This window comes from Chamaea fasciata, unplaced genomic scaffold, assembly GCF_029207755.1.
Source record: "Chamaea fasciata isolate MVZ Bird 193981 ecotype frontalis unplaced genomic scaffold, bChaFas1.0.hap1 SCAF_24, whole genome shotgun sequence".
Taxonomy (NCBI): Eukaryota; Metazoa; Chordata; class Aves; order Passeriformes; family Sylviidae; genus Chamaea; species Chamaea fasciata.
In genome coordinates this window covers 1,492,498-1,506,626 of record NW_027094109.1, presented here as the reverse complement: position 1 = coordinate 1,506,626, position 14,129 = coordinate 1,492,498, and the positions used below count along the sequence as shown (strand labels likewise).

The following is a 14,129-nucleotide window of genomic DNA, read 5'->3' as shown; positions in this document are numbered from 1 at the left end:
TCCCTACCTGGAAAGCTCCAATAACAAATCCCAGCCCCGGGTCATCTCCTGCCACGATGAGATGTCTCACACCTCAGGCATGACATGGCACTTCTCGTTTTCCATGGGAAGTACTCCAGTCACTGTAACCTGTTCCACAGCAGGATTTCCTGAGCATTATGTTTTATTTTCATTCTCCCTTGGCTTTGCCATGATTGAAAATCGTTCAGAGAATCAGAGAATCCCAGAATGGTTTGGGTTGGGAGGGATCTTAAAGACCATTTCAATCCACCCCCTGCCATGGGCAGGGACACCTTCCACTATCCCAGGGTGCTTCAAGCCCCATCCAGCCTGGCCTTGGACATTCCAGGCATTCAGTGTTCCAGGGATTCAAAGTGTAAAATCCTGCTATTTTTTTTTTCTTTCTATAGTAAGCGAATAGGACAACTCCCCAAACCCCCTACAGAGCCATAGTCCAAAGCGGGAAGATCCTAAATGTGGGGCCATTTCAGGCAGATCTGCTGATATCTGGGCTCCTGTGAATACAGGCTTTTCTGTGAGTTGGTTGTAGAGCATTTCAGTTGCTCTGCCACCACTTAGTCTTGCTCTGATTCTGGATTCAGGAGGTGATCTGGGAAGGAGAGGTGTTGGGGGAAAGGCAGAACCACTGAATTGCCCCTCACAGAGTTACCTGTGGGGTTTGTAAGACCAGGAGCCTCTCTGGGTGGGAATTATGGCCCTGCATGAGGCAGGATTTCGGAGCCGGTGCCCTTCACTGAGTGTCTGTTCAGTCCACAGAAGGGGACTGGGCTGGAGGAAAAATTGCTCTTTAAAACCAATTTGTCAAAGCGGGACAGTCTCCATGTGATCCACCCCAAATCAATCCAATCCTAATTTACACCGACTCCATTTAATCATTGACTGATGATTAATCCGGAACCAAGGTTAAGTGTGACACAAGTTCTTGCATCTGAACTTGTTTCCAGATGAGCTGCTGGGCCTTTCCTACAGGGCAAGGCTCCAAAGCTCCATCATTTTCCAACTCATGCTGTTGAACCAACGTGTGCCCCCACATGAGTGCTTATATTTCAATTTAATTTATTATAGCTTCAGCTCGCTCTTAGCCACCTAAAGGAGCACAAGGAAAAGCAGAGATGCTCTTTCTAAATTCAAGAGGCTTTGCAGTACAGGAAGGCAAAAAGCCCAGCTGAAATTTTTGCAGATCTTCAGGAGCACCTTGGGCTCCTTATTCCCGGGTATTTCAGAGAATCCACGTCTCTCAGCATCCACATATCTCCAAGGAACTCTGATTTTCACCCCAGATATTCCATAAGACCACAGTGGTGGCACTTGGCATTGTGCTGCTTGCAAAACAGGGCAGGTTAACTCCAGAGGAGATTCCAGATTTTCCTGCTGGAAGACATTACCTAGAAGTCACGGTGGCCTCTGACACCAGCACAAACCCTTGTGTTAAGATTTAAATATTTGATTTCAAAGGGAATATGAATCAGCTCTGTATTTTTTGTTTGTGGATTCATAAAGGAGAAGCACTCATAGGACAGCAGGGAAAAGTGGGATGAGAGAGAAAACTCAGAAAGCAGAAAAAGTGGGTGTTTTGCTTTGTTGTTTTGTTGTTTTATTTTAATATATACCTTCCGCCCACTAACTGGGTTTTCACAGCTCACTCTGTAATCCTGACAATTCTCAAGGCAGAGCCGGGCGAGCAGGGACAGCGCAGGAAGGCAGCAATAACCCAGAAAGATTTGTTTTATCAGTGAGAATTATCAGGTTGTCAGCTGGGAGCTGCACGAGCCCTAATGAGAACGCAGAGGCACAAAGTGGTGTCTGTGCCCTCTGCAAATGCCCATTAAGCACAGGCTTCGTTTGGTAATTGCTGCTGGAAATGGAGCTCTTTTTATGTTTTATTTTCCCTTTTTCTCTTATTTCTTGATTTGTTTTAAAGACGAGCTGATAGCCACGGAAAATCAGAGCAGAAACATGGCATATGTCTCCTGTCTTTTCCTTCTCTGTGTTTGTTCACTGTGAAGAATTGTCACTTAAACCCATTTTTTATTCATCCAAGGCTCCATTTCAACTACAAACAGCTCAGACTCAGTCACAGGAGAGGAAAGATGGGTGTAAGGACCTTAAGAGCATTACCTGGCCCAGTCCCTGCTCCACAGCAGGATCATCTCTCCCTAAATCACAGATAAAAAAAAAAAAAAAAAAAGAAGAAAGTACTGAAGGCAGAGCTCAACTCGCTTTCAAATCAGCTTAAAGTCTGATTACTGGGTTTAACTGGGTTTGGAAGATCAGAGACCCGTCCACGTTACAGCTTATGTCTTAATGTCAAAGGAACAAGTAATTTGCAGAAAAGTTTTAAGGGAGATAAGATACTTGACAGAAAATAACTGAAAAGGGGGAGATTGGGAGAGAGTGATTTACAAATGCAGGCTGAGTGTTTTCAACTACAAAAAAGTGGGCTGAAAGATGTCAGTTGGGTATTTTTCCAGGAATGTTTAAAATGGTATTACAAAATGATGCTTTGGTTTCAAAGCAGGAGGTTTGATTCCAACCTGTTGGGCAAGCAGGAGCTTCCCAGTTTCTCCCCTTCCACTATACAGAGTTCCAGAAAAAATACTGGTTAATCCAAATCTCTGCAGAGATAGGAGCTCATCATAGAATCATGGAATTGTTTGGGTGGGAAGAGAACTTAAAAGACCATCCAGTTCCACACCTGCCTTGGGCAGGGACACCTTCCACTATCCCAGGATGCTCCAAGACCCTTCCAGCCTGGCCTTGGACGCTCCCAGGGATCCAGGGGCAGCCACAACTTCTCTGGGCACCCTGTGCCAGAGCCTCTCCACCCTCACAGGGAGAAATTTCTTCCCAATATCCCATCCATCCCTGTCCTCTGGCAGTGGGAAGCCATTCCCCTTTGTCCTGTCCCTCCATCTCTTGTCCAAGGTCCTTCTCAGCTCTCCTGGTGACTCTTTAGGCCCTGGCAGAGGCCTCAAATTCTCCCCAGAGCCTTCTCTTCTCCAGGTGAACACTCCCATCTCTCCCAACCTGGCTCCAGAGCAGAGAGGCTCCAGCCCTCAGAGCATCTCCATGGGCTGCTCTGGACTTGCCCCAGCAGCTCCACGTCCTCCCTGCGCTGAGAACCCAGAGGCAGATACAGTTCACCACATGAGCCCAACCAAGAGTCCAGCATGGCACCCTCATCACCCATCTCCTTGTCAGCTCCTGCTGTACAAAGGATCCCCAAATCCCCAAGGTGGATTTGGGAAGTGCTGGACAGCAAAGCAGGGAGATGCAGCAGCATGTCCATGTGCCCCCAACCCAAGCGTAGCCCTTCCACACCCCATCTTCCCTCAAGTGTAAAGACTTGGAATATTATTAAAAAAATTACTCAGTTAACGCCCGCCTTCCTGGGAGCTTCACTGGGAGTCACTGGGCACTGACTCTGCCCCTGAGAGTCTCCCTATGAGGATCTGTTCACCCAGCACAGCCATGCCTCGAGCAGAAGCAAAGATCAGGGCTCTGAATCCATTGTTGAGTTTTTGGGTTTTGTTTTAAAAGCAAACAGATATGGAAATGAGATGCTAACGCTGCCACTTGGCCATGGTCCAGCACAACTCCAGTGTCCCAGCTGCACTCTGGAGCTGCCCTGCAGCTGGAAGTGTGTTGTCACCACAGGTCACCTGCCGTTGTAGGTGAGGGTTTGGTGTCAGAGGAGCTCTTGATCCCAGAGCCTTCCCACCTCCTCCTGGCTGCTGCTTTGCTCTGCTCCCTGAGGAACTGCCAGGCACCAGCGGGACCCCCTTGCTCCTGCATCCCTCAAGGAATCTCTCTCATGGGGGGCACTTCTGCAGCCACTGAAATCCCCAGGACAAGGGACAAAAAGGAACAATAAAGGCACCACAGTGAAGAGCGAGCAGGCAAGAACACTAACCCTGCTTTCAAAAACCCCAGGCAGGATCCTTGTGAAGTCACAAGCGTGTCATAAAAGCTAAAGGAATAAAAAAAGAGGAATAAAGAGAGAACCACTTTAGAAGTCTTTATATTTCCTTAATGGATTTTGCACCTGTAGCTCCTGTTTTTTAGTGTTTCTCTGTAACGTTGCCTTGTTCTTTCAAACAAAGGCTGATACTCTTCTCTGTTTTTGACTTCCAAGAGAAATAACGCTGCCAGCGCCAGGGCATTGCTTTTCAGATGTCCCAACGCCCACGGATGGAGAGAAGGCCCAAAAATCCTGTTTTACAACCCAGAAAACAGAGGAAGGCACCTACACAGTGACATTGCCACCGTCTGTGCTGCAGCAGGACCTTGAAGCCCCTTCCATTGCTGAAGCCAGAGTCGGTGACAGGCTTTTAAAGCTCTCTGAAGACTGAAATCTGTTTGCATGAGTTCCTGGCTGAATTATTTCAGCTTGCAGCCTCCTGTGCCCAAAGCAGCAAGCGGGAGCAGCAGAAAGTTAAATTTTCATTACCCAAGAGGAGTGAGTATTGTAGTAGGAAGCGAGGGACTCACCGAGGGAACAATGACTCATTAGAAATGGAGACATTGTGGCTGCTTTTATGTAAGTGAAGCTTTGAATGTCCATTGTGCTCTGAAAAGAATTAGTCCTTTTTGTTGAGGGGAGCATAGAAGTGGAGAAGGAGGACTATGAGCTCCTTGTCAAAATATTGCTGTTCTGAAATGAAAGGCCTGGTGATTAGGAGCGGTGGGACATTCTTCTTGTCCCTCAGTGGGAAGAGCTGATCCTTCCCTCAGCTTGGAGCTGTCACGACGCGTGGTAGGAGGATGATCAAGGGGCTCTTGTCTGACATCGTAATCCTACACAACATCCCAGGAGGGTCCCTCTTCAGACCAAGCAGATCCCACCTGCTGGAAATCAGGGCATTTCAGCCCAGCTTGGGGCTGGTTTCTTGTGGCACGATGTCTGGAGATGGAGCCATCTCTTGGCCATGGAGAGGACTGGGAGGAGATGGCTCCGTGCTCACACTTTCTCAGGCCCTGGCTCTGTACCACCCCACTCAGCTCCTGCCATGGCCCCGTGACAAGCAGGCTGATTCTCAGCGCTCCTTTGGGTCCCCTCCCTGGAGCCAAGGACACCGAGCCCCCTGCACTGGGCCCATCGTGCTCCAGAACACGCGCCCACATTGATTTTCAGATGAGTAGGAAAAGCAAGCAGACAAAAGCCTTACATTATTTACAAAGCTCTCTGGAATTGTCAGTCACAGGGATGCACAGGGAAGAGCCGTGCAGGCGGCAGAGCTGCTCATTACCTGCCTGCATCCCAATTCCCTCCCTGCTGGGAGATAACACCCAGACTGCACTGAGCTGGAGCCCAAGGCCTGGCTGAGTACAGAGCACAGGGAACAGGAAGGAAAGAGGGTGCCACATGTTCCCAGGGGCAAGGATTTCTCCAGACAAGGACAGAGGAGAGCTTTTCTTACACCATCAGAGAAGCTAAAGGGCTGTGGCTGCCCAGACAGGAGCAGTGAGGAGATGTGGAGCAGCCTCCCCACGGAGAGCCCGTTGCTGCTGATGGCCGCAGCCGTGTCAGGCACTTCCTCGGGCTTCACGGCACAAATCGGAAAGAGAGGTAGCTTGAGTTCAGCCCTTGCATAAGATTTCCATTTTTTAAAAATTTGGCTTCCTTGGGGAGAAAATAAAATCAAATCAGTTTGAACAAAAATGTCAGTCTGGCCTTTTTTACTGTGACTGCGTAAGTCCAGCTCACATGGCCTCAGTGCTGAATTATTTGACTTGAAAGAAACCAAAGCACAGCAGTCAAGGGATGACTCAGGTGTCTGGAATGGCGCTGGTCACCCACCAGCTGTGTGACCTGGCAGAGGTGTCCCCGCTCCAAGAGGGAAGCAGGAGCTGAGCTCGCGCCTTGCTCACCCACCAACATACAGGGAGATGAGGCTTTCTCTGGAATTACAGCCTGGGGGGTCCTCACTGATTCCAGCCACCTGTGCAGCTCGGAGGGGAAGGCGTGGGATGCACTGAGGTGAAATCAAAGCCAAAGAGACGCCCAGGAAAAGCAATGACAGGTAGGGCAGGGAATGGGGCAGGAGCACCGGGAAAGGCTGAGAGAGGCTGGAGGAAAGGAGACTCAGGGGGCACCTTTTCCCTCTCTACAACTTCCTGACAGGAGGGTGCAGCCAGGTGGAGGTCAGACTCTGCTCCCAGGGAACTAGGGACAGGACAAGAGGAAATGACCTCAAGTCACAGCAGGGGAGGTCTAGGGTACATAATTAGGAAAATGTTTGTCACAGAAAGGGTTGCAAAGCATTGGAAGGGGCTGTCCAGGGCAGTGGGGGGGTCCCTGTCCCTCGGGTGTCCACAAGACGTGTAGATGTGGCAGCTGGGGACATGGCTTAGTGGTGAACGTGCTGCAGGTGCTGGGTTGAGGGCTGGCCTCGATGATCTTAAGTCTTTTTCAAACGAAATGATCCTGTGGTCCTAATGCCAGCTGCCAGAGTGGAGTTCAAGGTGCTCTGCTCTCCTGCCTGGCCTCTGAGAACACGTTGTCTCCTGGCCATGACCAGCTCTCAGCAAGCCCACGTGCTGAGCTGAGCTCATCCTGCAGTGATGTCAGATATTTTCCTAGCTCTGCTTTGAGAGGAACCATCAACATCCCACTGTGTCCACTAAGTAGCTTCAAACAGGAAACAGGGAAATTTTGAGTAAGATATTAAACCTTTCAGAGATCTTTTTGTCTATTAGTCACACAGGCAAGAGATCTGAACTATCGAGTGTTCTGCTGGCTTTGATACCCACATGAATTCCCAGCACTGCTTTCAAAGTCGCTGCGAGGAGTTTGATCAGCCATGCAGAAAGGGCTGAAATGTCATCGCCTGCTCTGTTATTAGCTGCCAATTGGGAAAGGTGTAAGAGTATCCTTACCGTGGGATATTTATGAGCAAACTCTTCCCCAGCAGCAGCTGGGAGAATTACCTCTTGTGAGATGAAACGCCTGTTCCTGGGACCTGCACTGATAGGAAACAAACTAATGTACTGCATCGAGGTGCCAAAAAGCAGTGTGTGAGTGACCTGACAGACTGGATCACGCTGAATATTCCGGCCCCATGGATGGCTCCAGGCTCTGTTCATGGCTCCTGGCTGCCCCGCTCTCACAGCCTCACCTGCTGCCCGGATAACACCGAGCTCTGAGCAGGCAGCTTTATCTCCTATTAGCCAAGCTGCCAGAGCTGCAATGCGTGCTTCGGGGCACACAGGACTTCTGCAGGGTTGGAGGTAGAGGCAGCAAACTGGATTAGGTGGTGTTTTACCCAGGGGCCTGCACAGGAGGAGGGGGGAAAGCAGGTGAGGTGCTGCAGGGGGGTGGCAGAGGAACTGAAGGGTCAGCAAGAGGCAAAGCTGGTGGTGTCACTGTAGCTGTGACAGAGGGGAGAGGTGTGAGAGCTTCCCCACGCCCGGGGCTGGGGCCAGCACCTCATCCTAGTGCCTGGGCTGCCGTGGCTCACTCTCCAAGGGCAGCTGTAAGCTCTGAGCCTCTGCCAAGGCTGCTTGGAGCACAGGGTGCTGCCTGTCCTTGCTGGGAACAAGGACAGTGGCACCAGCAGCTGTTCCAGAGGCACTGGAAACCCCGGGCAGGTGCTGAGCACCAATCCCTCGTGCAGACAAGAGCAGAGGGGAATAGATTTCCTCACATTGATCCACCTGCAGGCCTGGCTCCACTGAACACTGCCAATGCCTCCAAGAAATATTTTGTTACTGGCGCTCCTGAGGAAGCTGTGGCACAACAAGAAATCACCATTTGTTCTCCTGCCAAGGTGCAGTGTCCTGGCACAGCTCCCCGGGGCCAGGCCCATGGGCTCGGAGGGGGAGAACAGAGCAGGGGATGCTCCTGCTCCAGTAATTCCAGCCAAGCAGCTCTCTCTGTGGCAACTCCAGCTGCTTTTTGGATGATAACTATTTGTAGCTCAGAAAGGAGATAGAAGGTCCCCAGCCACAGGAGCCTTGCACAGACACTCCGGGGACCTAAAACCTCCCACTTGAATCGGCAGAGAAGAAAAGGAACTTTTCCTTCTAAAAATAACAGCGACATGCAAACCAGTGGGCAGCAACCTGCCTGCACCAAGTCTCCCAGATAAAATCCTTAAGGATTTTATCCCTTGTGACCTTCTGAAATCTCTCAGGTGATCCCTCTTTCCTGGATTACACTCAATCCAAGTGCATCCCCTTTGCCCCCCCTTTGTTGCCAGGGCAGGGTTGCTCTTTTGAAATAGAGTCCTTTAAATCTCAGCTCATCTTTGAGTTAGAGGGCACAGAGGACACTCGTCCGTAGGAAAACGAGAAGGATGAATAATCCATTTCACAAACGATTTGGAGATTTCAAAGTCTGGCTCTGCTCCCAGGAAGAGCGGCAACTGGAAGTTGTGCAGTTCACGGGGTGGAAAATTAGAGCAAAGAGCTTGCCTTGGGTCGCACCATGTTTCACTTCCAGCCTCGTTTTTCAAAATCTGTTATCGCACGCTTTGAGGCACGGAGAGAAATCAGAATGGAGATGCAGCTCAGAACAGAAAATGCAGATATTTAATGTTACATTCCCTGCACATTGAAGGGGGTTGCATGATCTTTAAGGCCCTCTCCAACCCAAAATGCTCTGGGATTCTATAATATTAAAATGAGTGGAAAATTCTGCTCCTTCTCAAAATAATTTTAACTAGTCTTGCTACAGACTGGTGAGACATTTTATAGATTGGAGAATTCATCCAAGGAATGGTTAAACGAGTCTCCCTACAGGGTGTTTCCATCTCTGCATGTGTTGGAAGTGCCACCATCGAAGATTCCCCTACCAGATGCCACCCTGAACAAGAAATGTCTTGGTGGCACCAAAGCTCACAGATGGAGGGCAGAGAAGGCAGGAATAAATCTTATTATTGCCCTGGAAGGCTGAGAAGCTGCTGTCTGCATGAAACATCACCTGGGTGGCTTTTGGGGGAGCTCCTGGGATGAGCTCCGGGATATTGCAGAGCAGGCTGCGGACTCACTCCAGCTCCCACTGTTTACCAGAGCAGGGCGGGATTGCTCGGGGTTGTGCTGCGAGAATTATCAGCTCTGAAGATGAAGTGGAGTGAGAATTAGCAGGTTTCTGCCATAATTATTGTTTGTTTGGATTTTTACAAGTGGAAGTGATTGTAAATATGTGCATTTTTTTTTTTTTTTTTGCACATGCCAGATTCATATTTAAAATTAAAACAAATTATTCGGAAAAACAGCCTAAAGTGAAGTATATGCAATACACACATAAAAAAAATGGCAGGGGGAAGGCAGGAGGGGTTGGAGATGCTGAGATGAACAGACAGGGAGCAGATCATCTCTGAGCAGGAAATGTTTCACACACGTGCCCATCTTGTCATCCCAGGAAGGTGCTTAAAAATTCACATACTTCTCTGTCTAGACCTGGAAGCTTAATAAAAGCTCCCCTCCATGAAAATCTTGGCCACACTATCCCCAGAGCCAAGGAAATGCCTAGAAAGTGCATTTATCCATCAGGGAAGAGGCCAGTGACCTGCACCACTGCCGACAACAACCAGCTGGTGCTTTTTTACCTGGGTTTTACCCAGTAAAGCCAAGAACCATGAAAAATGAGAGACAACGTGAATCCAGTCAATATTTACAGCCCTGCAACTGCTTAATCAGCCCAGGTGCAGCCCTGGGAGAAGGCGCAGGGAAAGGGCTGGCCTTATCACTGCTGACAGACCCCGTGGCTTCTCCCCTTCCCTGCTGGAGGAGAAGCGGTGGCTCAGAGGGGACTCGGGTTATTTAACATGGATCTTGCTGTTTGTTTTGTCACCGGCTCCTTCTCAATGGTCCCCACTGCAGAGTCAATGGCTGCCTGGTGCAAAACCCCGGTCCAAGAGCAGACTAGCACATTCCAGCCTGCTGTGTTAATTAGCAGGTAATGAGAGATGCTTGTCAATAAACTCAGCTGTGTCTGACCCCCCTCCTGGGCCGCTGCCTGCAGGACTGGGGAATGACAAGCCCCGCTGGGGTCACTTAGGAGATGATGTGCTCTCAGCCCAGAGTAGAGGCAAAGCTTTGGGAGGGTTCCCACAACCAGCACAGCAACAAACCCCCTTTCACTCAGGTTTTTGGGGGACAGCTGGAGGAAATGATTTTCCACCTGGTTTGCTGGTAGAGGAGCCCCTGCTCAAGGTTCAGATCTGGTAGTGTAAAGTTGAGATTCAAAAATGAAAGGAATTAATTATCATTAATAATCATAATAATACAATAACAATCGTAATCATTAATGGACTCGGTGACCCTTGTAGAACCCTTCCAGGTCAGTGTATTCTAATATTGCATTATGCTCTAAGTATAGAATTATACTCTCTTGGAGTAAATCAGTGGAAATCTCTCCCCAAGGTTTCCTCACTCCTGAGAACTTATCCGCAGTGGGGATAAATATCCCTAAGGAAAAATAAACTAACAAATACATAAATAAAAAAAATAAGGCTCTTTTGTGGCTTAAATCAGAGCAAACTTCAAATGCAGGTTCCTCCTCAGGCTGAAATCCTGACGAATGGTGAAAGTCCCCAAACAGTAACAGTTGCCTGTGCCACGTCCATTTCTGGCTTGAGGAAAAGCTCCCTGCCTTCTAGGAGGCAGGAAAATAACCTGTTTGAGGCTTTAGAGAGAGACACATAACCATCATCATCATTTTTAAGAAGCAATGTGCACCACAGTGCCTTACGGACACCTATAAATTACCCAGCACCCGCCTGCCAGCTCAGCCTAAGCTTGATATTGCCTGCAGTAATTATTTGGATCAAATGCAGTTTATCTGCTTCATATTTGTGTTTCTGTGCTCTCTGGTAACTTATAAATGTCATTGGAGTGTTTATTTGTTATAATGAAACTTAATGACGTTTGAAACCAATGGCTGTGGTTGCGGGCTGCAGGTTTGAAGTAATCTCTTCATCTTTGAAGCAGGAGGCCCAAAGATAACATTAAATTATCCTACAGAAAAGGAAGATGTATGCAGACAGATATTCAGGCCTGTGTATTATTCATTGGAGAGATGACTAGCAATGAGCCACAGTGCCTAAGGCGACGGACTCAAAGCATTGTCACCCAGCGAAGGCAAATGTTCCTGTCCAAGGGGAGCCAGTTGTCAAGCCACAAGCCCAAGTGCATCTCAATCTGTTAGATTAAACCTTCGAAGGCATCCTGGGGCGGCTGGGTGCCAGACGCCCGTGTGAGATGGCTGGCAGGGAAGAAATGAGGTGGGGCGACTGTAAAACACAGCGGAGCTGTGTGAGGAGGGGGAGTATCCAGCTTTGTGAGGCATCAGAGGGGTGGGGAGCAGAGCAGGAGCTTGGCAGTGCTGGGACCCCATCCCAGCCGGCTGCCAGGTACTGAAGGCTGCTCTCCCTCCATGTAAGACCCAGAGTAAACTTTTCTAGCTTTGCTTCAGGCACTGCTCCTTGTCCTCCCTCCTTCTGAATAATTTCCTCCCTTGGTTTCTATTTCTGCGTGTATTTATAGACTCTGGTCGTGTCTCCCCTTGAGCCTCCTCCAGACTATATAAATTTACCTCCTCCACTCTCTCCTCCTACAACCTGCTCTCTAATCCCAGGGCCATTCCTGCCACCGCAGTCAGAATTCTCCCTGGCTCTGCTCCGTGCTGCCCGGCTGCAGGGCCGGGCGCTGCTGCGGTGCCGGTCCCATCGCAGCCCACGTGGAGCTGCACAATTACCGCTGCCTTATCACCTCGGGACCTGCCGAAGCAAAATGCCTGTGGCAACAGCCAGGAACATCTTTCCCTCAGCTCCCTCAGTGCTGTCAGGAGTGTGGAAGTACCCAGCGCTCAAAGAGCTTTAACCCCTGCAGCGCGGCTCAGCTGTGGAGCTTCTGGTTTTTGAGCTGCTTTCCTTCATGCGGGCTGGGCTGGTGCTCCCACACCTCCGGCTCCGGCTGCTGCGTCTCTCAGGAATATGGAAACAGCCTCACTAGGCCCCTCCTCACGAGGGCAAGGAGACTTCAGGGTCTGCAGGAAACTGGACCCCAGTGAAGTCTGGCTTTTTGTCTTCACCTGCTTCTCCTGCACCGTGTCAGACAGATCTGGAGACACGCTGTGCGGCAGCAACTGCCCCTAGCAGCAAAGCTCCATCCTCTGGTCTGGCCCTGAGCAATGGGACTGTGTGGCCACAGGGGGAGGGAAGAGGTTCTGGCCCACTCAAGTGAGACTCCACCAGCAGCTCTGCCTCCAGCTGTGGAGTCTTCATCATCGGAAGGACATGAACACACTGGAGCGAGGCCAGAGGAGGTCATGGAGATGCCCTGTGGCTGGAGCCCCTCTGCTCTGGAGCCAGGCTGGGAGAGCTGGGGGTGCTCACCCGGAGAGGAGAAGGCTCTGGAGAGACCTTAGAGCCCCTTCTAGGGCCTAAAGGGGCTCCAGGAGAGCTGGAGAGGGACTGGGGACAAGAGAGTGGTGGGACAGGACACAGGGAATGGCTTCCCACTGCCAGAGGACAGGGATGGATGGGATACTGGGAAGGATTTGTTCCCTGTGAGAGTGGGGAGGCCCTGGCACAGGGTGCCCAGAGCAGCTATGGCTGCCCCTGGATCCCTGGCAGTGCCCAAGTTCAGGCTGGACAGGGCTTGGAGCAAACTGGGATTTAGGGAGGTGGCCCTGCTCATTGCAGAGGATTGGAACAAGATGATCTTTAAGGCCCCTTCCAGCACAAACCATTCCTTGATATAATTCCTTGATTCTCTGATACCCTTCCTGCCCTGCCAGGAGCCTCTCTTCTTCCCTGGGCTGTTTTACGAAGCCATTCCAAACCCCTGAAGAACCCTGAGACTGCCGATGTTCAGAGTTTCAGTTTCATGTGATTGCAGGGCAGGATTGTTCCCCCCCAGACCCTCCAAGGACCAGCCCATGGGGCACATCCATCACTGGCATCTCTGCAGCTGGCACCAGCTGAGGTCCCTGACCCCTGAAGAGGGCAAACCCTGCAAGCAAACACTCATGAGTGCTTTATTCACTGACCACCAGGAGTGCAGGAAGGCCTGGGTAACCCATTCACTTCTCCCACCTGAACACCTGGACTGAAACCAGAGACTGTTATTGGCAGACAAGCCACCTGATGACAACTGACAGGAGGAATTCATCTTCATTACTCACAATCCTTACACAGGCAGACCTAGAGAACCCCCTGCAAGGATCTCACCACTGAGAGCTCATCCAAGGCCCCAGCCCTGACTTCCCTAGGAGCAGACCTCTTTTCCAGCTGGGAACACCTTGGATTAACTAACACACCTGTGCCTGGGTTCTTGCAGCCCCCAGAGCCTGGGCAGGTCTCCCATCCACGCTCCCACTGGAGCTCACATTGCTTAAAACCTCAGTGACATGGATTAATGAGGAGGAGAGAACTGTGCAGGGCCACCTGCAATGACCTTGATGGAAACCCTTGAGAAAGGAGTTAATTCCGGACTCTCGCCGCGCTCGGCTCGGAGGGGATGCAAGCTCTGCCATCTCCCAGGCAGCTCTGGAAACAAACAAGTTGACAAATGAGGCTGCCTCTTAATGAAGCCGCAGCCAAAGTCAATACTCGGCCCTTCTATCAGGGCACAGATCAAAGATGATCTCAAGGGCAAATGACCTCGGCAGGGGTGGGACAGCTGTCACTCGGAGGAGGGAAGGGATGGCTCGGAAATGAAAAGGAGCAGCCTGAGAAACGGAGGGAGACAAGGGCAACTCACAGGAGCAGAAAGGAAAAGGATTTGGAAGAGGAGACATTCGGAAGGTTGGGGAAGCCTTTCTTCCAGGCTTGGAGTGCTCTGTCAGCAGTTAAGTCTATTTGTTAATGTCCTGGTTCTCTGTCCGTCTCCACCATCACTGCTGCACATCCAGAGTTACATCCTCACAAACCTGTATTTCAGCTATTTCTCCGCAGAAGTTTTCCTTCTCCTCCCACCCAGCTGCCAAAAGACTGAGATGGGGAAGGATTAAGGTTCCCCCATCTATTTACAAGTATCTTGACAGGTTTAAAACTTCACCTTCAAGTTAGGTACATGTGGGGTGATTTTCTGGGGGATGGACAAGAAGGAAGGAAAACAGCACAACAGATATGGAAACACCTCCCACAACAGCAAATCGG

General features: G+C 50.3%; 1 protein-coding gene across 3 annotated transcripts in view; it reads right to left on the bottom strand.

The window, feature by feature from the left end:
• KIRREL3 (kirre like nephrin family adhesion molecule 3) overlaps positions 1-14,129 on the bottom strand; it is a 354,811-nt gene that overhangs the window by 102,190 nt on the left and 238,492 nt on the right. The gene's annotated exons all lie outside the window — the stretch shown is intronic.